The following is a 24,349-nucleotide window of genomic DNA, read 5'->3' as shown; positions in this document are numbered from 1 at the left end:
CCAATGAACTCTGTTGAGCTGTGAGCCTCGGTTGTCACGTGGCCTCCGTCCGCGAAGGTGGATCTTGCAAGTTGCCTCCTTCCACCTTGTGGTCTGCTGTCGAATCTTCTCTCTTGCCTCTATGCTGAATCTTTACAGGAGAGTGTCTCTGAATGCCTCTTCCTCATACCCGTTTTTGCGTCCTTCCAGGAGCTTCTATGGTCCTACCAGCCTCCCTGAACAGGCGCCGGAATGTGGCGACTAGGGGCTTTTCACAGTAACTTCATTTGAAGCCTACTTGTGACAATAAGCGATTTTCATTTCATTTCATTTTCATTTCATGAGATCTTGGGGCGGGGGTCGTAACATCCAATGGAGTTGCCGATGGCAGCACTGCAGGATACCAGCCAAGGGTCCATCTCCAGGTATTGTCTGCATGTAACCTTATTCCATAACAGCAGGAAATCTTGGTGCCAGAAAGTCTAGCTTCATTTGGGTAATCTACAACAATCGACCCATTTGAATGGGACCAATTATCTCCTGATGTCCTGTTTACAGGGCAGGCCGAGACTTGTCCCAACTGTCTGTGTCTGCTCAGTATATTCGAACTTGGCTGTTTGAATTCCCATCAGACCGTTGTCCATTTTACCACAAAAGCATTGACGAGACTGCACCTGGAGTACTGTGTACAGTTTTGTCCCCAAAGATTCGATACCTGGCTTGGGTCACTCTCTGTGTGAAGCCTGCACGATCTCCCTGTGTAGCGTGGGTTTCCTCCGGGTGCTCCGGGTTCCCCCCCCCGACAAGTCCCGAAAGACGTGCTTGTTAGGTGAATTGGACATCCACAAAAGGTAGGATTGTTGAGGGCAACGAACACCTGGGGCAGGACTCGTGACCCTATATAGAGGTGAGGACAGGCATAAGTGGGCACATAATTTTGTACCTCCTGTCCCGTGCGCCATCCCATCCCTGAGTTGTTTTGTTGAAGGCCAGTTTGAGGGAAAAATAGCTACCTGCCCACAAATGGACAGCTTAATATAATTTAAAGGCCAATTAAGACCGATTATCAGAAGCCAACTGAAATTTTCCTGTCAGCCTGCCCACGGTGTTGTGAGCACAGTAGCTGTTTGGAGGTGGCGTCCCATCAGGGCTCAATAATCCGTGATTCCTTTGAGGGACAACCCCCTGACCCCATTGCTGAAATCATCGGACAACCTGTGGAGATGTTCCCCTCCACAATGATGGCCTGGCATCTGTGGCTTCTCTGTTAAAGCCTCATGGTGAAGACACCAACCGTCTCCCTTCACTGAAACAGCAGACCTCAACACATTCCATTGGATCTCCGAATGGCCCTCCAGCTTTGAGAGCCCTCTGGTCACAAATTGGCCAATCCAGGAAAAACCTGATATTGTGGAGATTCTGCACCTCCATTTGATACTGGTCTCAGGATCTCAACCCAAAAAGCAAAATCCTACACCTGTTATTTTAACTGGCCTCCTCAGGACTTCTTGATCATTGCATGATCATTGTATGTCATTGCCAAAATGCAGTTTGCAAAAAAGATAACTTGCATAAAAATGGATTAGCAACCTGGATGTTGCTTAATGCACTGCAGGAGCCATGGAAGAATGCTAATTTCTTGGAGTTTTTCTACCCACAGTTAGTCATCTTATTTAGAAGACTGAGTGGGTTGATTAGAATCCACAATTAGACAGTCTGCAGAGGAAATGTGTTTGACGGGCTGCATTATGCTCTCCTTCCTTCTTGCTTGGTGGGGTCTGATGTATGTCATAAATGCATACGGAGATTAAAGTATATATATTAATCACAGGGTGGCGCCAAAGAGACAAAGTATGTTTCTTGATTTATTCCCTCTTAATGACTGTAATTTCAAAGGATAAGGGCTTGGATTGGGAAAAGTAGTTAGATTTGGTCTTGCAATAGGATGTGCAAAAAGAAGCAACCTACTTTGGCATCTTGTCTTTTTCTCCTGGCTTAGTTCGGTTAAGATGCCCCTTAATAGTTGTTGAAAACATGAATCGGAAATTGCTTAAAGACAAAATATTGGTTTGATCACATGCACTATATTTAGGTTGCACTGGGACCATTTCATAGCATAGAACCTGCTTAGAACTTTAAATTTTTAGACACATTTTGAAACAAAGGTAGTTCATAGAAACTGCTAAACGGTCAGCGATAGTTTTTTCTAATTATATTTATAGGGCAGCTTCTCCTACAGAAATACATTTGATGGTTTACTTCCTACAGAGATGCCTTCCTTCTCGATATCGTCAGGTCAATTACTCTGCTTCATGCAGAATCTTCTCAGGAGCTCAAAAATGTTCAAGAACTGACAGAAGTGGTCTGACACCCAAAGATGAGTCAGCATTTGTTTTGGTGTACAGTATGTCGCAAGGTAACTAAACTTTTTCATAACATACTTTGATTATTGGCTTTACAATTTTGATGAGATTGTGAAATTAAGACTTTCCTTAGCTGTGCATCAGAAAGCCTGTCAATCAAAAAGATGTGTAAAAATTTAAATTACTATGCACATTTAAAAATAGTTGGTGAAGGAAATGGAGAAGCCATACTTTCACTTTGGTGTGATTATCAGTTGACTCGAACATGGCTGTACTGTTTTTAAAAGTTGTAACAACAAACGTCAATTAGTTAAAGTGCCAGCTTAGATTTGGTAGCTTGTCAGAAGATTGCAGGTTTCTGTCTCACTCCCAGGATTAAATGCATAATTGAGATTGACATTGCAATGCTATTTTGTGAGAACCAGAAAAAGACAGAAAATATTCTACCTTTTAAAATAAATTTAGAGTATCCAATTCTTTTTTTCCAATTAAGGGGCAATGTAGCATGGCAATTGACCTACTCTGAACATCTTATTGGATTGTGGTGGGCCGCAGGGGTGGGCCGGCTTTGGGGTGCGCTGGATGGGGGTGGGGGGGATGGAGAACCGCTCACGGTACCACCATGCCGACCCTGGATCATGTGTACCCGTTCCTGGGGCAACCCTTGTCTACCCCACTGACTACCCATAACCCCTGCCATGCGGCTGAAGGCTATCACATGTTTTTGTATAAATTTAGAGTACCCAATTAATTTTTTCCAATTAAGGGGCAATTTAGCGTGGTCAATGCACCTAACCTGCACATCTTTGGGTTGTGGGGGCGAAACCCACGTAAACACGGGGAGAATGTGCAAACTCCACATGGACAGTGACCCAGAGCCGGGATCGAACCTGGGACCTCGGCGCCGTGAGGCAGCAATGCTATCCACTGAGCCACCGTGCTGCCGGTGAAGGCTATCACTGATAGGGAATTGGCAGTCGTGGTTAAGTGAGCTCTTCACGCAACTGAAGTGGATTCCTGTTGGTGGGCGGGCCATGTAGCATGTGGGAGTCATTGCCTAGCATCCCAATCACACCTTGATTCATGGGCACCGTGCTTGAACACTGCGGGAGGCAACACCACACATGCAGCAGCCAACATCTGAACATCCAGGGGATGGGACACAGCTCCGGGGCCATGTCCGCCATAGGAGGATGGGTGAGTGCTGTCATGATATGCAGACATTCAGATAATGATATACAGACAGGCAGCTTATGAACACAGAGAACAGGATATGACCAATGAGCAGGCAGGACACTCAGGGGTGTCTCACTATAAAAGGTACGAGGGACTCACACTCCACCTCTTTCCACTGATGAACATCTACAGAGTGAGTCAGGGTGTATGTACAGTATCACACCTCCAGCACGTGGCTAAGAGCTAGTCTGGTTCAGTCAGACAGAGCAACCACACTTAGGTTAGCAGAGAGTCGAACTCACAGAGAACTGTTCTACTGGATCAATAAATCAGATTGAACTAACTTCAAGGTCTGGAGTATCTTTTGGTTAAAGCTGCATCCAGTTGCAGCCTGCGTTATCCCAGAGTACATAACACGACATGCTACCAGGAGACTGCTTAATCTAGGTGGTTTACCTCAGTCCGTTCCGTGACGACCAGCAAATTTATCCCGGCACCATGGAGAAGATTCAGGCTCCTCACCAGCTCAGGGCCTCCGGCAATCTCAGTGCCAACTGCCGGATATTCAAGCAAAAGTTTCTGCTGTACATCGAAGCTTCAGACCTCATGGGTGCTTCTGATGCAAGGAAGATCGCGCATCTCCTCTCCACAGCGGGTGATCAAGCCATCGAATTCTTCAACTCTTTTCACTTCACCGAAGGCCAGGACAAGACAAAGTTTCAGACCATCCTGGACAAGTTTGACAGTCACTGTGAAGTGTACACTAATGAAATCTTCGAGCGCTACTATTCAAACAGCGTCTACAAGGTAAAGATGAATCTTTCAACTCCTTCTTAACTAACCTCCGCCTGCTAGCGCTGTCCTGCAACTTTGATGATATTGCTGACTCCATGATCAGAGACCAAATTGTTTTTGGAGTTCACTCTGATCCTCTGAGAGAGCAGCTACTGATAATCAAGCATATGACCCTGCCAGTCGCGATTGAAACATGCACAGTGCATGAGCACGGCAAAAATCGCTATGCCCAGTCAAATCGGCTGAAAATTAGAAACTTGCCTCCCACGAGGCAGAGAGTGTGCAGGCCATCTCCCGGATGCAGCGCCTCAGCATTGATGAAAGCGGCCATTTCACGCGCTTTTCCCGGGGCCCCATGCAAGCGCAATGCGAACAGGATAATGAAGCGGTCGACACCCGCACTGCACATGTGCGACGACACGTGGAGCATCAGGACGCCGACGTCATGAAGTGCTCGAATTGCGGCAACGCCCACTTGAAGAAACACTGCCCTGCAAGAGGCAGGCGATGTTTAAACTACAGGAAGCCTGGACACTATGCAGCCATGTGCAGGTCTGCACCACCAGTCAGGGGCCAGCGCTACCAATTCTGACGACGGCACGTTCAGAGTGTGCAACAACGATGACAGGATTCTGATCCTGGCAGCACAACGGATCCAGAGGAAGAATGCCTGGACTCCGCCTACTGTGTGGGCATCATTACCAAATGTGAATATGCCACATCCAACTCATCACAAATTCAATCCATCCTCGCTGTGGATTCTGCGGATGAATGGCGTGCGGTGATGCAGGTCAACCACTGCTCCATCCAGTTTAAGCTGGACACAGGTGCTTCTGCCAACCTCCTCTCAGGCAGATTTCAAACGCATCACGAAGCCTGCCAAAGTCCTTCCAGCAGCCTGCAGGCTCCGGGACTACAACGGAAATGCCATCGCGGCACTGGGATCCTGCCATCTACTCGTCTCCAACCGGAGCACCCATGCACGGTTACGTTTTGAAATTGTCAAGCCAGACAGGGCATCCCTACTTGGCGAGCATGCCTGCAAGCAGCTGAACCTCGTGAAGCGGGTTTACACAACGACATCCTCCAATGTGGATCTTCAGGCCGGCATTGATGACATCCTCGCACAGTATCTGGATGTGTTCGACGGGATGGACATGCTGCCATATCGATACAAGATTCTGCTACGACCTGATGCCAAGCCAGTGGTCCACGCACCTCTCCGGGTCCCGGCTCCGCTGAGGGAGCGCCTGAAGGCACAGCTCAAGGATCTTCAGCAACAGGGCATCATTTCCAAGGTAACCGAACCGACTGACTGGGTCTGCTCGATGGTATGTGTTAGAAAGTCTTCGGGAGAACTGCGCATCTGCATTGATCCCAAGGATCTCAATAAGAATATAATGCGTGAACACTACCCCATCCCGAAACGGGAGGAACTCAACAGTGAGATGGCACATTTTGGCAAATCCAGCTGGATGAGTCCAGCAGAAGGCTCTGCACCTTCAACACACCGTTTGGCAGATACTGCAATAATTGCATGCCGTTTGTCATTGTCTCGGCATCGGAGATCTTCCATCGCATCATGGAGCAGATGATGGAGAGCTTTGAAGGGGTTCGTGTGTACGTGGATGACATCATATGGTCCACGACCCCTGAAGAGCATGTTTCCCGTCTCCAGCAGGTAATCCGCCGTGTCCATGCCAATGGCCTGAAGCTGAACAGGGCCAAATGTTGCTTTGGCATGTCGACACTCAAGTTCCTAGGTGACCAGATCTCTCAGCAGGCCGTGTGCCCGGACACAGACAAGGTAAAGGCCATCGAAGCCATGAAGGTCCCTGAAGACAAGAAGGCAGTGCTGCGCTTCCTGGGCATGGTCAATTTCTGGGCAAGTCGATCCCAAACCTGGCCTCACACACCACGGCCCTACGCAACCTGGTAAAAAAATCCACTGCCTTTGAGTGGAAGGCAGCACACCAGACAGAGTGATTGGTGCTGAAAGCCAAGCTCACCACTGCACCGGACTCGACAGATGCAAGCCAGGATGGCATCGGTGCAGTGCTGCTTCAACGCGATGACACTTCATCCTGGGCACCGGTAGCCTACACATCGAGGGCCATGACGCCCATCGAAACAAGGTATGCGCAAATAGAGAAGGAATGCCTGGGTCTGTGTCTACGGCCTCCCGACATTCACTGTCGAGACGGACCATAGGCCTCTGGTCCACATTATCCACAAGGACCTGAGCGACATGATGCCTCGGTTGCAGCGCATCCTCCTCAAACTCAGAAGGTACGACTTTGACTTAGTGTACACGCCTGGCAAGGAGCTCATCATCGCTGATGCATTGTCCCGCTGCATCGCATTGCCTAGTGAACCGCTGGAAATCATCCGGCAGATTGAATCACAAGTGCAGCTGTGTGCTAGCACCCTCCCGACGTCTGATGAGAAGGTGGTTCGTATCCGCGAGGAGACAGCCAAAGACCCCCTCTTGCAGTGTGCCATGCACCACCTCGCCAATGGCTGGCAGAAAGAGCAGTGCCCTCAATTTTACAAAGTAAAGGACGACCTGCTGGTGATTAATGGTATCCTCCTCAAGCTGGACCGGATTGTCATTCCACTCAGTCTCCAGAGCTTGGTGCTCCGCCAAATCCACGAGAGACACCTCAGCGTCGAGAAGTGCAGACGCAGAGCCAGGCAGGCTGTCTACTGGCCCAGTACTAGCCAGGACATCTCGAACATGGTCCTCAATTGTGCGACCTGTCAACGCTTCCAGCCAGCGCAGAGCAAGGAGACGCTCCAGCAACATGAAATCGAGAGCTCCCGGTCCCAAGTTGGCATCGACCTCTTTCGTGCGAATGGTCGTGACTACGTGTTGATTATTGACTATTTCTACAATTACCCTGAAGTCGTGAAGCTCTCAGACCTCACATCTCGGACCGTCATCAAGGCCTGTAAGCAGACGTTCTCCAGGCATGTATCCCACTCACTGTCATGAGTGACAGTGGCCCGTGCTTCACCAGCCACGAGTGGTCTATGTTTGCCAAGTCATACCATTTCAAACATGTCACTTCCAGCCCACACTATCCGCAGTCCAATGGGAAGGTTGAAAAAGGGGTGCACATTGTGAAACAGCGCATCTGCAAGGCCGCGGATTCTGCTTCTGACATCTACCTCGCGCTGCTTGCGTACAGGGCGACCCCACTGTCCACTGGCATGTCGCCATGTTTGGTGGATTAACCATGCTAAATTGCCCTCAGTGTCCAATGAGGTGAGGTGGGGTTACTGGGTTACGGGGATAGAGTGGAGGTGTGGGCTTAATTAGGGTGCTATTTCCAAGGGCCGATGCAGTCTCAATGGGCCGAATGGCCTCCTTCAGCACTGTAAATTCTATGAAAACAAAGCAGGGGCAAAAAGGAAAGCGAGTGATGGGGAAAGAGGGGTGGCAAAGATAGGCAGACAGGGAAGTAGGCGCCAAAATCAGATTAGCCATGATCTTAACAAATGGTGGCGCAAGCTCGAGGGGCTGAGTGGCCTACACCCGCTCCTAATTTGTATGTTTTTCTTGGAGGGATGAATGTATTGAGAGAGAGTAAGGGTGTTAATCGGGTTATTGCCGTCAAAGGCCGAGATGGCTGAGTGATCGAATGGATCAATTCTTGCAGAATGTTTCTGACAAATGGAGACACAAAGGTTAAACAACTTGGGGCAGAATTTTCGGCTGCCCTGGTGAGCTCGCACGCTCAACCCAGGAGCATGTCAACTCATGCGAGAAGTCATTGCACACTCGCGCGATATTTCGGTTGGCGGGCACAAGAGTGCCTGCCAACAATTAGGGAGCTCATTTGGATGAGTAAAGTGCGATTGACCAGAATTTTACGTTGCTCATCTAGATTGGTGCACAAGCAGGCGGGCAATTCGTTTTTGCCGTTTTTTCATCCAAGGGTAGGACATCTAAGGTCTGTGACATCTGAAATCTAAAGCTCACTGTCGCAATTAACTTTCATGCCTCTGGATTTTTCCAGGGCTCAGTGTGTGATCTTTGTGCAGTCTTGCAGTCAGCTGTGCACAGCTGTATCAAGCTGGTGACTGATGTTCTGTGCTTGCGGGTGAAATCATTCATCCATTTTAGGATGGGTGATGCCACTTAGACACACAAGGTAGAGGAGAGATACAATCGCTGCCATGTCACCATGGGGGTGGTGGTGGAGAGGGCAGTAGATCTGCTGACAATGAGGTTCCGATGCCTGGACCGCTCTGGGTGTGCTCTGCAACATCCACCAGAGCGAGATGTTGTCCAGTGTCATTGTCTGCTGTGCTATTTATAAACTTGTTCACTTTAGCGCCTCTCTTCCCCCAACCCCGCAAGCACCAGCGTTAGGGCTCTTTTCCGCCCCCTCCGCCCACAAGCATTAGCATTGGGGCTCGTCCCCCACCCCGCTCCCCTCCTGCCATGCATTAGCATGAGGGCTCTTCCCCCCCCCCCCCCCTCCCAAGCATAAGCATTGGGGCTCTTCCCCCACCCCCTCCCGCCATGCATCAGGATTAGGGCTCTTGGCCCCCCTCCCACTCAAGCGTTAGCATTAGGGCTCTTCCCCCCCTTCCCCCCCCCCCCACGCATAAACATTGGGGCTCGTCCCCCACTCCGCTCCCCTCCCGCCATGCATCAGCGTTAGGGCTCTTGGCCCCTCTCCCACTCCAGCGTTAGCATTAGGGCTCCCCCCCCGGCCTGCACAAGCATTAGCATTGGGGCTCTTCACCCACCCCGCTCCCCCTCCCACCATGCCTCAGCATTAGGGCTCTCCCCCCCCCCCCCCCCCCCCCCGCAAAGCATAAGCATTGAGTCTCTCATCCAATTTCCACCGCACGCATTAGCATTGAGTGCTCTACCCCCTCTAACCCCCCCTCCCAATGGGAATCCCAAGAGGGTTCACCCCTGGAACTGCTCCTGGCAGAGGTTGTCACTGCCAGGTTGGCAGTACGTGGCAGATGCAACGTGGGCATGGAGCAGTGCTGGGGGCATTTATTGGGCACGGCCCTCACCCCGGGGCCTATATTTACCTTATCTGCCCGGGGTGAGTCCCTCGACTAAATCACGTGCTTGAGAACCTGTTTATAAACCTCACTGACGTGACATCAAGGTGGCATGATATTCGTATTCAGTGAAGTGGGGGATCGTGTAGCGGGTGGCTCAGTCAGCATATTAGAGTCATGGAGTCATGGAGGTTTACAGCATGGAAACAGGCCCTTCAGCCCAACCTGTCCATGCCGCTCACTTTTTACCACTAAACTAGCCTACATTTGGCCCATAACCCTCTATACCCAGATTTCCCATCTAACTGTCCAAATGCTTTTTAAAAGACAAAATAGTACCCGCCTCTACTACTGCCTCTGGCAGCTCATTCCAGATACTCACCACCCGGTGTGTGAAAGAATTGCCCCTCTGGAACCCCTCTTACATTAAACCTTTGCCCTCTAGTTCTAGACTCCTCTACATTTGGGAAAAGATGTTGACTATCCACCTGATCGATGCCCTGTAGCGCACAAAGACTCCGTGAGACGAATAGAGTGAAGTCGATGAGGCTTTATTAAGCGTGTCTGTTCCCCCGCAGCTAGATAGTAGAATGGCCTGCGGGGGAGAACTCCGGCTTCTTATACTCCGCCTTCAGGGCGGAGCTAGAGGTCAACGGCCAACCAGGACCCGGGATCTGTCAGCCAATGACATTAGGGCTTCCAGTCCCACATGACCCCTAATACATACTACCACATTCACCCCTTGTCAAAAATGAACCCGGCGGGGTGATGCTTCGCATGGTGGTAAGGGTTTACAGGGCTGGTCCTGGGAGGAAAACATTCACATGGCAATACAGTATGTACAATTTTGTCCTGTTTCCACTATTTGCAGAAGGTATCGGGAGAAAAGCAAAATGTTCTTGTGAAAAGTCCATATTTTGATTTAGATCGACGCCACGAGTCGGTCGGGCGGTCTGGTCGTCCGTGTTGATCGCCTCGGCCCCGGTGGTGGTGGTGGTGCTTGTACCGGTGTTGTCGTCTCCGGGAGCCTTACGGTTTCAGCTTGGGCTTTATTCTTGGTCGGGCCTGAGGGGAGGGGAACCGATCCTCCTGGGAAGGGGGCGGTCGCGGGGTGCGGCGGTGGCAGGAAGGGGGGGGGTTGGGTGAATGGTGTCGGGGGGGTGTGTGTGTTGCCGGCGGGCGCCAGATCCGGCAGGGAGACCGTGTCCTGTCGGCCGTCGGGGTACTCCACGTAACCGTACTGCGGGTTCGCGTGGAGGAGGTGAACCCTTTCGACCAACGGGTCCGCCTTGTGTGCCCGCACATGCTTTCGGAGCAAGCTGGGTCCTGGGGCCGCCAGCCAGGTCGGCAGCAACGTTCCAGAGGAGGACCTCCTAGGGAAGACAAGGAGACGCTCATGAGGCGTTTGATTAGTGCTCGTACATAATAGCGACCGGATGGAGTGGAGAGCGTCCGGGAGGACCTCCTGCCACCGTGAAACTTGGAGGCCCCTGGACCGTAGGGCCAGTAGGACGGTCTTCTAGACCGTGCCGTTCTCCCTCTCTACTTGCCCGTTCCCCCGGGGGTTGTAGCTGGTCGTCCTGCTTGAGGCTATGCCCTTGCTGAGCAGGAACTGGCGCACCTCGTCACTCATGAAAGAGGACCCCCTGTCGCTGTGGACGTATGCGGGGCAACCGAACAGTGTGAAGATGGTGTTCAGGGCTTTAATGACTGTGGCCGCGGTCATGTCAGAGCAGGGAATGGCGAATGGGAAGAGTATTCGTCCACCACATTAAGAAGGTATGTGTTGCGGTCGGTGGAGGGGAGGGGCCCTTTGAAATCGAGTTCAAAGGGGCGGGAAGCCTTAATCAGGTGCGCACCATCCGGCCTGAAAAAATGCGGATTGCATTCCGCGCATATGTGGCAGTCCCTTGTGACTGTACGGACCTCCTCTAAAGAGTATGGGAGATTGCGGGACTTGATAAAGTGGAAAAACCGAGTCCTCGTGGAGGGTTTGGAGGCGGTTAATTTGTGCGTTGGCACATGTGCCGCGGGATAGGGCATCGGACGGCTCGTTCAGCTTTCCGGGACGATACAAAATCTCGTAGTTGAAGGTGGAGAGCTCGATCCTCCACCTTAAGATCTTGTCGTTTTTGATTTTGCCCCGCAGTGCATTATCGAACATGAAGGCTACCGACCGTTGGTCGGTGAGGAGAGTGAATCTCCTGCCAGCCAGCTAATGCCTCCAATGTCGCACAGCTTCCACTATGGCTTGGGCTTCCTTTTCCACTGAGGAGTGGCGGATTTCTGAAGCGTGGAGGGTTCGAGAGAAAAAGGCCACGGGTCTGCCCGCTTGGTTAAGGGTGGCCGCTAGAGCTACGTCGGAGGCGTCGCTCTCGACCTGGAAGGGGAGGGACTCGTCGATGGCGCGCATCGTGGCCTTTGCGATATCTGCTTTGATGCGGCTGAAGGCCTGGCAAGCCTCTGTCGACAGAGGGAAGGTCGTGGTCTGTATTAGGGGGCGGGCCTTGTCTGCGTACTGGGGGACCCACTGGGCGTAGTATGAAAAAAACCCCAGGCAGCGTTTCAGGGCTTTTGAGCAGTGCGGGAGGGGAAATTCCATGAGGGCGCGCATACGTTCGGGGTCGGGGCCTATTATCCCATTGCTCACTACGTAGCCCAGAATGGCTAGCCGGTTGGTGCTAAAAACGCACTTGTCCTCATTGTATGTGAGGTTCAAGGCTTTGGCGGTCTGGAGGAATTTTTGGAGGTTGGCGTCGTGGTCCTGCTGGTCGTGGCCGCAGATGGTTACATTGTCGAGATACGGGTTACATTGTCGAGATACGCAACCCATGTTGATCAACCATTCGGTCCATCTCCCGTTGGAAGACCGAGACCCCGTTTGTGACGCCAAATGGGACCCTTAGGAAATGGTATAATCGCCCGTCTGCCTCGAAGGCTGTGTACTTGCGGTCACTTGGGCGGATGGGGAGCTGATGGTAGGCGGACTTGAGGTCCACGGTGGAGAAGACTTTATATTGGGCAATCCGATTGACCATGTCGGATATGCGGGGGAGAGGGTACGCCTCTAGTTGTGTGTACCTGTTGATGGTCTGGCTATAGTCTATGACCATCCTTTGTTTCTCCCCTGTCTTCACTACTACCACCTGTGCTCTCCAGGGACTATTGCTGGCCTGGATTATGCCTTCCTTTAGTAGCCGCTGGACTTCGGACCGAATGAAGGTCCGGTCCTGGGCGCTGTACCGTCTGCTCCTAGTGGCGACGGGTTTGCAATCCGGGGTGAGGTTCGCAAACAAGGACGGGGGTTGCACCTTGAGGGTTGCGAGGCCGCAGATAGTGAGTGGGGGTATTGGGCCGCCGAATTTGAACGTAAGGCTCTGTAGCTTGCACTGGAAATCTAATCCCAGTAAAGTGGGGGGCACAGAGTTGGGGAAGAACGTGTAGTTTGTAGTTTTTGAACTCCCTCCCCTGCACCGTTAGGGTAACTATGCAGAAACCTTGGATCTGTACGGAGTGGGATCCTGCAGCTAGGGAAATCTTTTGTGCGCTGGGATAGGTGGTCAAGGAACAGCGTCTTACCGTGTCGGGGTGGATAAAGCTCTCCGTGCTCCCGGAGTCGACTAGGCATGGTGTCTCGTGGCCGTTTATTAGCACCGTTGTCGTCGTCGTCTGGAGTGTCCGGGGCCGAGCTTGATCGAGCGTAATTGAAGCGAGACGTGGTTGTAGTAGTGGAGTGGGGTCCGTTGTTGCCGTCCAAGATGGCGTCGGGGATGAACAAAATGGCTGCCCCTATACATCGCACATTGCTGGGGGGTCACAAGATGGCGGCGGGGGTGGACAAAATGGCCGCCCCCACGCATCGTACAGGTCTGGGGTGGTCCAAGATGGCAGCGCCCTTCCTCCCCTCGTGGTGGCCGGGACCCAAAATGGCGGCGCCTGCGGGTCGCACATGGGGCGCTGGGGGGGTTGGGGAGCGTTAGGACCGCGCGGGGCTCCCTCATCTCTGGGGACAGCGATGGTCGGGACCCAAGTTGGTAGCGCCGGCGGGTCAGACGTGGGGCGCGGGGGGGGGTTTGGGGGGGCGTTAGAGACGCGCAGAACTCCCTCTTCTCCGGGGAGAGCGGTGGTCGGGACCCAAAGTGGTAGCGCCGGCGGGTCATACATGGGGCGCGGGGGGGGGGTTTGGGGAGCGTAAGCGGCGTGCAGGGCTCCCTGTTCTCCCGGGACCGCGGTGGTCGGGACCCAGAGCGGCTGCGCCAGCGGGTCGTACATGGGGCGCTGGGGGGGTTGGGGAGCGTAAACGGCTTGCAGGGCTCCCTGTTCTCCCGGGACAGCGGCGACCTCGCGGGACCGGCACACAACCGCGAAATGGCCCTTTTTCCCGCAGCTCTTGCAGATTGCTGTGCGGGCCGGTCAGCGCTGCCGGGGGTGTTTCGCCTGGCCGCAGAAATAGCAGCGGGCGCCCCCGGTGCGACTTGGCGTTTGGACCGCGGAAGCCTGTGGGGTGTCCGGGGGGGGGTGGGTTTGTCGCGACGGGTACATACGGAGCCCAATGGGCTGCCGCGCGGTCGGGGCCGTAGGCGCGGGTATTACGCGCGGCCACGTCTAGGGAGGCTGCTAGGGCCGGGTCTCTGAGAGTCCTAGCGACTCTCTTTCTAGAAGTCTTTGGCGGATTTGGGAGGAATTCATACCTGCCACAAAAGCATCGCGCATTAACATGTCCGTGTGTTCATTTGCGTTCACCAAAGGGCAGCTGCAGGCTCGTCCCAAAATCAGCAGCGCGGCGTAGAATTCGTCCATCGATTCTCCGGGACCTTGCCGTCTCGTCGCGAGCTGGTAGCGAGCGTACACTTGGTTAACTGGGCGGACATAGAGACTTTTCAGTGCTGCGAACGCCGTCTGGAAATCCTCCGCGTCTTCGATGAGGGAGAAAATCTCCGTGCTCACCCTCGAGTGCAGGACCTGTAGTTTTTGGTCTTCTGTGACCCGGCCGGTGGCCGTTCTGAGGTAGGCCTCAAAACAAGTCTGCCAGTGCTTGAAGGCTGCTGCCGCCTTCACTGCGTGGGGGCTGATCCTCAGGCATTCCGGGATGATCCTGAGCTCCATAGTCTTTTTTAGGCACGCTTAATAAATTGTAGCGCACAAAGACTCCGTGAGACGAATAGAGTGAAGTCGATGAGGCTTTATTAAGCATGTCTGTTCCCCCGCAGCTCGATAGTAGAATGGCCTGTGGGGGAGGACTCCGGCTTCTTATACTCCGCCTTCAGGGCGGAGCTAGAGGTCAACGGCCAACCAGGACCCGGGATCTGTCAGCCAATGACATTAGGGCTTCCAGTCCCACATGACCCCTAATACATACTACCACATGCCCCTTCAGGGAAAAAGGTCCCAGTCTATCCAGCCTGTCCTTATAACTCAAACCATCAAGTCCCGGTGGCATCCTAGTAAGCCTTTTCTGCACTCTTTCCAGTTTAGTAATATCCTATCTATAAGAGGGTGACCAGAACTGTTTGCAGTAGAATGTATTTAAACAAGGTCCCTGCTCCTTCTTTGAACGAACCTCGTTATGCCACTGTCGAGGGGCATGGAAAATCGGAAAACGCATCTCACCAGCAAGAATCGTGATTTCCGATTCTCAGGGATTTTCTGCACATTTCCCAGTTCTAGCTGACCACTAACACAGGCTGAAAATCGCCTCACAGAATGTGAAGTGGTAATCTATTTGATTAAGGTGATTGAAGGATTTTAAAGACTAGGTACCATGGGCGCAATTTTCCCATCGGGAGACTAAGTCCTGAAGCCGGAGTGAAAACCGGAGTGTTTCACTCCGGCGTCGGAGGCCGCTCCCAGCCCCCTATTCTCTCACCCCCGGTGGGCTAGGAGCGGCGCCGCGTCATTTACACACGCCGGGCCTTGGCGCCGCGTAAAAAGCGGCGCCGCATAAATGACGCGACCGGCGCCGCGTAAATGATGTCACTCGCGTGTGCGCAGTTGCCTTCCTCTCCGCGGCCGCCCCGCAAGAAGATGTTGGGTGAATCTTGAGGGGCGGCGGAGGAAAGGAGGTCCTCCTTCAGAGAGGCCAGCCCGCCGATCGGTGGGCACCTATTGCGGGCCAGACCCCTTTTGAGGCCCCCCCCCGGTGCAGGAACCCCCCCCCCCACAGGCCACCCCCCCAGCGTTCCCGCGCTGTTCCCGCCGGCCGCGACCAGGTGTAGATGGCGCCGGCGGGAACCTGTCGTGTTAGGCAGGCCGCTCAGCCCATCCAGGCCGGGATTCGCCGCTAGCCCGTTACCAATGGCAAGCGGCCAGCCGTGATTCTCGCTGCGCCGGTTTGGGGGGGGGGGGGGCGGGAGAATCGCGTGCAGGCGTTGGGGTGGTGTGGCGGGACTCGCGTGGCGCCCCGGAGATTCTCCCACCCGGCGTGGGGGGGGAGAATTCCCCCCCAAGAATCTATTTCCTCCATGACCACTAAACAAGGGGATATATACTTAAATTAGAACTAGGTCATTTAAGGATACTGCCGGGACACATATCTTCCCACAAAGCATCATCAAAATCTGGTCTCAGGGTGGAGTCAGTTGAAAATTTCACAACAAAAATTAGTTAATTCTTCTGAGGTAAGGGAAATTTTTTAAATGTTATTCTGTATTCCAAAATCCACATCATTGAAATATATCAAAGACAACAGTGATCCTGGCATTGACCCTTGGCGAACACTATTGTCTGTCATCCTCCGGTTTGAAAAATAACCATTTACCATGGCTCACTGTTTACTGTCCTTGAGCCAATTTTTTATCCAAGGTGACACTGATCTTCCTATTCTATGGGCTCCAATTTTGTGAACCAGCCTCTTATGTTGGTACTTTGTCAAATGCAATTCAAAATCCATGTGGACAAGATCCACTCAATTCCTTTGATCATTTTCTCTGTTACCTCGTCAAAAGATTAAATCCAATTCGTCAAACATGATCTGCCTTTTACAAATCTGTGCTGTTTCTTCTTAATTAAGTTAAACATCCCCAAGGCCTGTTAATTCTTTTCTATATTATTTCTGAAATTTTACTTACCACCGATAGAAACATGGAAAACAAGGAGGATGTTAAACTAACTCGCCTGTAGTTAATAGGAATGTCCTCCCACCCTTTCTTGAACAAGGAGGTTGTTACATTTGCCACTTTCCAATCTTGTGGCACCTCCCCTGTATCTATGGAAGTGCAGAAAATTATTGGAAGTTTTTCTGCTATCTCCACCTTCTCTTCCCTGGGATGTAAACCATCCAAACCAGTCTTTCCAGTATATCCTGCCTATTAATTTTTAACCTTACATCTACGATCTCTACTTCTATTGATATTTTGTCAGCATCTTCTTCCTTGGTAAACACTGATACAAAGTATTCATTACGTATTCTAAGATTGCCAGCACCACCTCGACTCTTGCAATCCGATCATTACTTTCATGCGGGTAGAAGATTTTTGGATACCCTTTTATGTTAACTTTCTATTTGCATATTCTCTTTTCCTTAATCTTATTTTCTTCATAACTTCCCCCTTCAACATATTTGGTTTGATTCTCTCTTCAAGAATTCATTTGACACATATCATACTTGCTCTTTATTTAGTCATACTCTCTCTCTGCCTCGTCATCTAAGATACCCTGTTTGTCCCTCTCTTGGAAAGGCCTAACCTGTACCTGAGACATGACTTCCTTAAAGATCACCCATTGCTCTGATAGATTTTGCTATCAAACTTTGGTTCCATTTTATCCTGGCCAGGTCCCTTTTCATCACATTGAAGTTAGCTCTCTTGTAATACAATGGTCACTCTTACCTAAGTGTTCCCCCACAGATACGTGGCCCACCTCATTCCCTCTCTTGCCCTCCCTTAAAATCTTAATTATCAACCACTCACCTGAACCCCACCACATTTCTGACGGAGATTATCTCACTTCTTTCCTCCCTCAACCTCTATACCAAGCTATTCCTCAATTTGGCTCATTGTAACTTCCATCTCAACTCGCCTTGTCCTCTTTGTTCGGAGATCACTATCCTCCTGTGCTTCCATAATTTTTCCCTCCATATGAACTTATCTACCGATAGTCAAGGCTGCCCACTCCACCTTGTCACATGGGAATAGCGGACGCTATTCCCACTGTCCCAAGACAAGGTCATCTCTGATTACATATTTGTATCCCTCCACACTCTCGTCCCCTTACGCCCCAGCAACATCACATTCATCTACTTACACACTTAGACAAAACTCTCTGAGAGCCCTGATGCTGATGGTGGTGGTGGCGGGTGAGCCCCTGATGTTTCTTGTGGGGGGGGGGGTCCACCATGTCATTGAGGGGACTGGGGGGGGGGGTCCACCGTGTCATTGAGGGGACTGGGGGGGGGGGGTCCACCGTGTCATTGAGGGGACTGGGGGTGTTTATATTCTATGCTGATTAAAGGGCGCCCCGATCCCTGTGGAGTCGGCCTCGCTGGCTCTCTCAGGCCCCGCCCTGCCACAGTGACAGCATAAACCATGCCCACTGAATTTATTTTTTAAGAGTGGCTCAAAATCTGAATTAAAAACTTGGCTATTTAGCTGCAGCTGGAGACTTACAGGCTGGGTTTCTGTCAGAGCTTGACACTCTGAAAAAATATGGGAAAATGATGCCCAATAGATAAGGCAATATGCCATTTCTCATAATTTTGCCTTTTTATCCGTCATTTTGAAGAATCTGTGCTTACCCCCTCAGAGGTTAATAGATCTTTCCCAAGGTGTGATGTACAGACTGAATCCAGTACGACAGATATTACATTATTGTCATGTGAGGGTACCTTTAAGACGTGGATGTTTAAGCAATGTACCTTTAATAAAATAGTGATGTCAGAGAGTGGGTGGGGCTGAGCTCAGGTCAGCCATTTTGCAGTATAGTTTTGCAGTTGGAAAAAGCAGTTTGTGTGTGTCCAGAGAGCTGCAGGAAGAAAGCAAGGTGCTGGAGCTGAAGTCACCCAAGCTAATATATCTCTGCCATTCTACAGAAAAAATATATATCCTTTAACCTGATGTGATACTGTTTAAAGGTGTTAAGTCTCTTGGAAGTTTGAAGGAACAGTTTAAGGAGTTATTTACTGTTGCAATATTTTCGGAGTCATCTTTGAAGTAAGGGGTGTTAAGAGATCCAATGTTTATTTAAGATGTTAAGTTGAGTTCATGGAATAAACAGTGTTTTGTGTTTAAAAACCCACGTGTCCATAATTGTAATCCCACACCTAGGAAAAGCATCAAATCCATTAAAGGGAGAGGTTGGCTGAATTCCATGATACATTTTGGGGTTCTGAAAATGCCTCGCCCATAACTATATAAAACTTTATATAACTGGTATAACTTCCATCCATTTGCTTAATTATTAATATCCCGTTCCAATTTTGGTTTCATATCTGTGTGTCTTCACTTCGAACAAAGGTCTTTGCATAATATTAGGGACGAGAAACAATTTTCAGCCAAGCATCAGTCTTTCTCTCGTTCTCTCTCATCCCCTTTCTTGCTGAAATCAACTAATTTAGGTAAAACTGGATTTTGAACTTGTTTCCTTTCCCCCATTTGGTTGATCTTGGGACATGTTCATTTTCCTGGTGCTAATCTACAATGTACAAAGAAAGTTCTCCGCACTTTCGGGGGCTAGGTGGACGCCGGAGGGGTTGGCGCCGCGCCAGTTGGCGCCGAAGGGATTGCGTGAGTCCGCGCATGCGCCAAAGGGCTGGCGTGATCCCGCGCATGCGCGGAACTGCCGGCGTATTCTGTCGCATGCACAGCGGGTTGTCTTCACCCCGCCAGCCATGGCGGAGCCTTACAGGGGCCGGCGCGGAAGGAAGGAGTGCCCCCACGGCACAGGCCAGCCAGCAGATTGGTGGGCCCCGATCGCAGGCCAGGCCACCGCGTGGGCCCCACCCGGTGTCGGATCCCTCCGCATCCCCCTGCAGACCGCACCAGCGGACTTACCTGCCAGGTCCCGCCGTGCAGGCGCATGTCTAACCCACGGTGGCAGGACTGGCCAAAAACGGACGGCTGCTCAACAGAAAACCGACGCCAAAGAAACGGCAGCCGGCGTTGGGGTGGGATTCGCACCGCCCCCCCTGGGGACTCTCTGACCCGGCGGGGAGTCGGAGAATCCCACTGTATATATTTGTAACAGAAGGGGGATTAATTAGGTTAAGTCTTCAACTTGTTCCAAATTGATTGCTATAATGGAATGATCAATGCCCCCTGAAGTGGCATAAGCAGTTTTAATTGTGTGCTGCACCATCCAAAATGCCTTCTCATGGATATGATGCACTTAATTTAATTGCTATCCATAAAAGTTTGTGAGGAAAGATGAATATCGCGATGTTAAATTCAAATGTGAGCTCTGTATTGCTCTGCTCCTTAAAGTGCTGATGAGGATTTGAGATTAAATTTTAGGTCTTTTCTCCTCCCAGTAATAATATTGATTACTAGTACAGCAATATAAAAGAATATACAAATCAGTTTTAGCTAATGGGACATAAGCATTTATCTAACTGATCATTTTGAGCAGTGTTTGTAAGGATGTATTTCCTAAATGCAGCCTTCTAATTTGTAGCAAGGGCTAGACTCTCCCGTAAATTATTCCCTATAAGAGAGTGAAAATAAAATTAGCAACCTATTATTTTTTCTTTCATGTATGCTACCCCAGAGTGTGGTGGATGCTGGGACAGTGGGTAAATTTAAGAAGGAGTAAATTTAAGAAGGAGTTAGATTGATTTTTAACTTAAATGGGTTGAAGGGTTGTGGAGGACCGGCAGGATGGTGGAGTTAAGGCCAGGATGGAATCAGCCATGGTCGAATGGCGGAGCTGACTCGATGGGCCAAATGGCCTGATTCTGCTCCTATATCTTGTGAATTTATGTGGATGTTGCTGCAATATCAGCATTTCTTGTCCATCCCTAATGGCCATTAAGAAAGTGATGGATTGAACCACTGCTGTCTGCAAGATGTACGCACTCCATGGTGTTAGGTCAGGAATTCCAAGATTTTGACCCATCAATGTTGAAGCTACTGCTGTACAATTCCGAGGCAAGATGGTGTATGACCATCCGGCGTCCACCTAGCTTGTGCTTTGTAGATGGTGGAAAGGCTCTGGGGCACCCAGAAGTGAGTTACTCACTGCAGTACACTCACACTCTGGTCTTTGTTTGCCGCCATGGTATTTATACAACTGATCAAGTTAATTTTCTGGTCAATAAGGAGCCACCAGGACAATGATGGCGGGGAATTCAGCACTGCTAATACTGTTGAATATCAACAAGAGATGGTTGGACTCTATTTTGCTGGAAATGATGACTGTTTGGCAATTATGTGACATGGATGATGCTTGTTACTCATCAGACCAAGCCCGAATGTTATTCAGATCTTTCTAATTAACATAAAACACAGACTGAAAAAGGCTTGTAATGTAAATAGACACACTTGTGAAATTCTGTGGGAGGAAGCCCAGAGCTTTTGATAGGAAAACAGTATGATGACTGTTGTATTTAAATGAGTAGTAGGTCTTTTTTCTCATAAATTCTCTATCATCACGAGATCAATATTAAATTGTTCAGAAATAACGGAGCGTGCAGACACCCAAGTGTTAAGTCAGTTTAACTTGGTAACTAACCTCGGCATACAGAGTAGGAGGATTCCAAGTTCAAGATGTAAAATTTGAAACAAAAACATTGAAAAACTAATTAATTAACTAGGTAGAGGAGTAACTAAACTTAAAAAATTTTTAAAAATAAATTTACAGTACCCAATTAATTTCTTCCAATTAAGGGGCAATTTAGCACAGCCATTCCACCTACCCTGCACATCTTTGAGTTGTGGGGGCGAAACCCATGCAAAAACGGTGAGAATGTGCAAACTCCACACGGACAGTGACGCAGAGCCGGGATTGAACTGGGGACCTCGGCGTCGTGAGACAACAGTGCTAACCACTGTGCCACTGTGCTGCCGGAGTAACTAATCTTGAGGGCATTTAATTTTACAGTAAAAGTCTAGCAGAGGGGCCATATAGTTAATTGTAACTTAATCTAATAACAATTTAAGTATTTATTTTAAGTTAATTAACGAGTGCTTAAATATCACTCAGCGGGGTGCAATGCTCTAACTGTAAGATGTGGGAGATCCGTGACTCTTCCAACGTTCCGGTCAACTACATCTGCAAGAAGTGTAACAAACGGCAGCTGCTCACAGGCCGCGTGATTCGGTTGGATCAGTAATTCGATGCACTTAGGAGCATGCAGGTGACAGAAAGCATCATAGATAGGAGTTATAGAGATGTGGTCACATCCAAGGTGCAGGCAGACAGATGGGTGACCGCTAGAAAGGGCAGGCAGTCAGCACAGGAATCCCCTGTGGCTGTCCCCCTCTCTACCAAGTATACCATTTTGGATGCTGTTGGGGGGGATAGCCTATCAGAGGAAAACAACAGCAGCCAGAACAGTGGCACCACAACTAGCTCTGTTGCTCAGCAGGGGAGGGCAATGTGCAGGGGAGCGAGAGTTACAGGGAACTCTATAGTAAGGGGCACAGCTAGGTGTTCCTGTGGATGTGAAAGAGACTTCAGGATGGTATGTTGCCTCCCTGCTGCCAGTGTCTCTGAAGATGTCTCTGAACAAACACAGGACATCCTGAAGGGGGAGGGTGACCAGCCAGAGGTCATAGTACACATAGATACTAATGACATAGGCAGGAAGAGTGATGAGGTCCTGCAGAAGGAATTCAGGGAGTTGGCAGTAAGCTAAAAAACAGGACCTCTAAGGTTGTAATCTCAGGATTATTACCTGTGCCACATGCCAGTGAGGCTAGAAATAGGAGGATAGTGCAGCTAAATACGTGGCTAAACTGGTGGTGTTGGAGGGAGGGTTTCAGATTTCTGGACCACTGGGATCTCTTCCAGGGCAGGTGAGACCTGTATAAGAAGGACAGATCACATCGCATCTAAACTGGAGGGACACCAATATCGTGGCTGGGAGGTTTGCTAGAGTCACTCGGGAGGATTTAAACTAAGGGGGCTGGGAACCAGAGCATTCACATAGAAGGTGTAAAAGCTGAAGGGGAAATAGAGAACAAAAATAAGACAACAAGATCACCTTGTCTGCTCAAACGCAGTGGTTTGAAGTGTAGTTGTTTCAACGGCAGAAGTATACAGGTAAGGCAGATGAATATTGAGCACTTATTAGTACTTGGAATTATGATGTTGTGGTTATCACAGAAACATGGTGAAAGGAAGAGCAGGATTGGCAGCTGAATGTTGGAGGATATAGATGCTTCAGGAGAGATAGAGGGGGATGTAAAAAGGGTCGGGGAATAGCATTATTGGTGAAGGAGAATATTATAGGCGTACTGCGGGAGGACACTTAGGAACGCTCATACAATGAGGCAATCTGGGTAGAGCTCAGGAACAGGAAGGGGGCAATCACAATGTTGGCTGTTTATTACAGGCCACCCAACTGCCAGCGAGAGATAGAGGAGCAGATAGGTAGAGAGATTTTAGATAGGTGCAAAAGCAACAGGGTAGTTGTGGGAGGGGATTTTAATTTCCCCTATGTTGACTGGGACTCAATTACTGCTAGGGGCTTGGATGGGGCAGAGTTTGTAAGGTGTATCCAGGAAGGCTTCTTGATGCAATATATAGATAGTCCAACTAGGGAAGGGGCAGTACTGGATCTGGTTGGGGTAATGAGCCTGGACAGGTGGTTGAGGTTTCAGTAGGGGAACATTTTGGGAGTAGTGACCACAATTCCGTAAGTTTTAGGGTACTTTTGGATAGGGATGAGGGTAACCCTCAAGTTAAGGTGCTAAACTGGGGAAAGGCAAATTACAATAACATTAGACAGGAATTGAAGAATTTTGATTGGTGCGGCTATTGGAGGGTAAATCAACATCGGACATGTGGGAGTCTTTCAAGCGACAGTTGATTAGGATTCAGGAAACTCACATTTCTAAAAGAACGAAGGATAATGATGGGAAGTTTAGGGAGCCTTGGATTATGAGGGATATTGTGAACCTCGTGAAAAAGGAAAAGGAGGCTTTTTTACAGTCTAGAAGGGTGGGGACAGTCAAAATCCTTGAGGAGTATAAAGAAAGTAGGAAGGTACTTAAACGGGAAATTAGGGGGGCTAGGAGGGGTCATGAAAAGTCCTTGGCAAGTAGGATTAAGGTGAATCCCAAAGCTTTTTATTCTTATGTAAAAAGCAAGAGGGTGGCCAGGGAAAGGTTTGGCCACTTAAGCACAGTGGGGGGAATCTATGTGTTGGGCCAGATGAAATGGGCGAGGTACTAAATGAGTATTTTGCATTAGTGTTCACCAAAGAAAAATACTTTGTGGAAGATGATTCCTGGGTAGGGTGCATGGACAGTCTGGGACATGTTGACATCAAAAAGGAGGAGGTATTGGGTCTTTTAAAAGACATTATGGTAGATAAGTCTCCTAGGCAAGATGGGATTTACCCCAGAATACTGAGCAAAGCAAGGGAGGAATTTGCTGGGACATCTTTGTATCCTCATTGGCTACAGGTGAGATCCCAGAGGACTGGAGAATAGCTAATGAGGTACCGCTGTTTAAGAAAGGGAGCAGGTATAATTCAGTAAATAGGCCAGTGAGCCTCATGTCGATAATAAGTATATTATTGGAGAGAATTCTCAGGGACAGAATTTATACCCATTTGCAAGCAAATGGACTCATTAGCGACAGACAGCATGGTTTTGTGAAGGGGAGGTCGTGCCTCACTAATTTGATCAAGTTTTTTGAGGAGGTGATGAAGATGATTGATGAGAGGAGGGCGGTGGATGTTGTTTACATGTACTTCAATAAAGCCTTTGACAAGGTGCCTCATGGCAAACTGGTACAAAAGGTGAAGTCACATGGGATCAGAGGTGAGGTGGTAAGATGGATACAGAACTGGCTCAGTCACAGAAGGCAGAGCGTAGCAGTAGAAGGATATTTTTCTGAATGGAAGG

Source organism: Scyliorhinus torazame, chromosome 2, assembly GCF_047496885.1.
Source record: "Scyliorhinus torazame isolate Kashiwa2021f chromosome 2, sScyTor2.1, whole genome shotgun sequence".
Taxonomy (NCBI): domain Eukaryota; kingdom Metazoa; phylum Chordata; class Chondrichthyes; order Carcharhiniformes; family Scyliorhinidae; genus Scyliorhinus; species Scyliorhinus torazame.
This window is presented reverse-complemented; position numbering follows the sequence as displayed.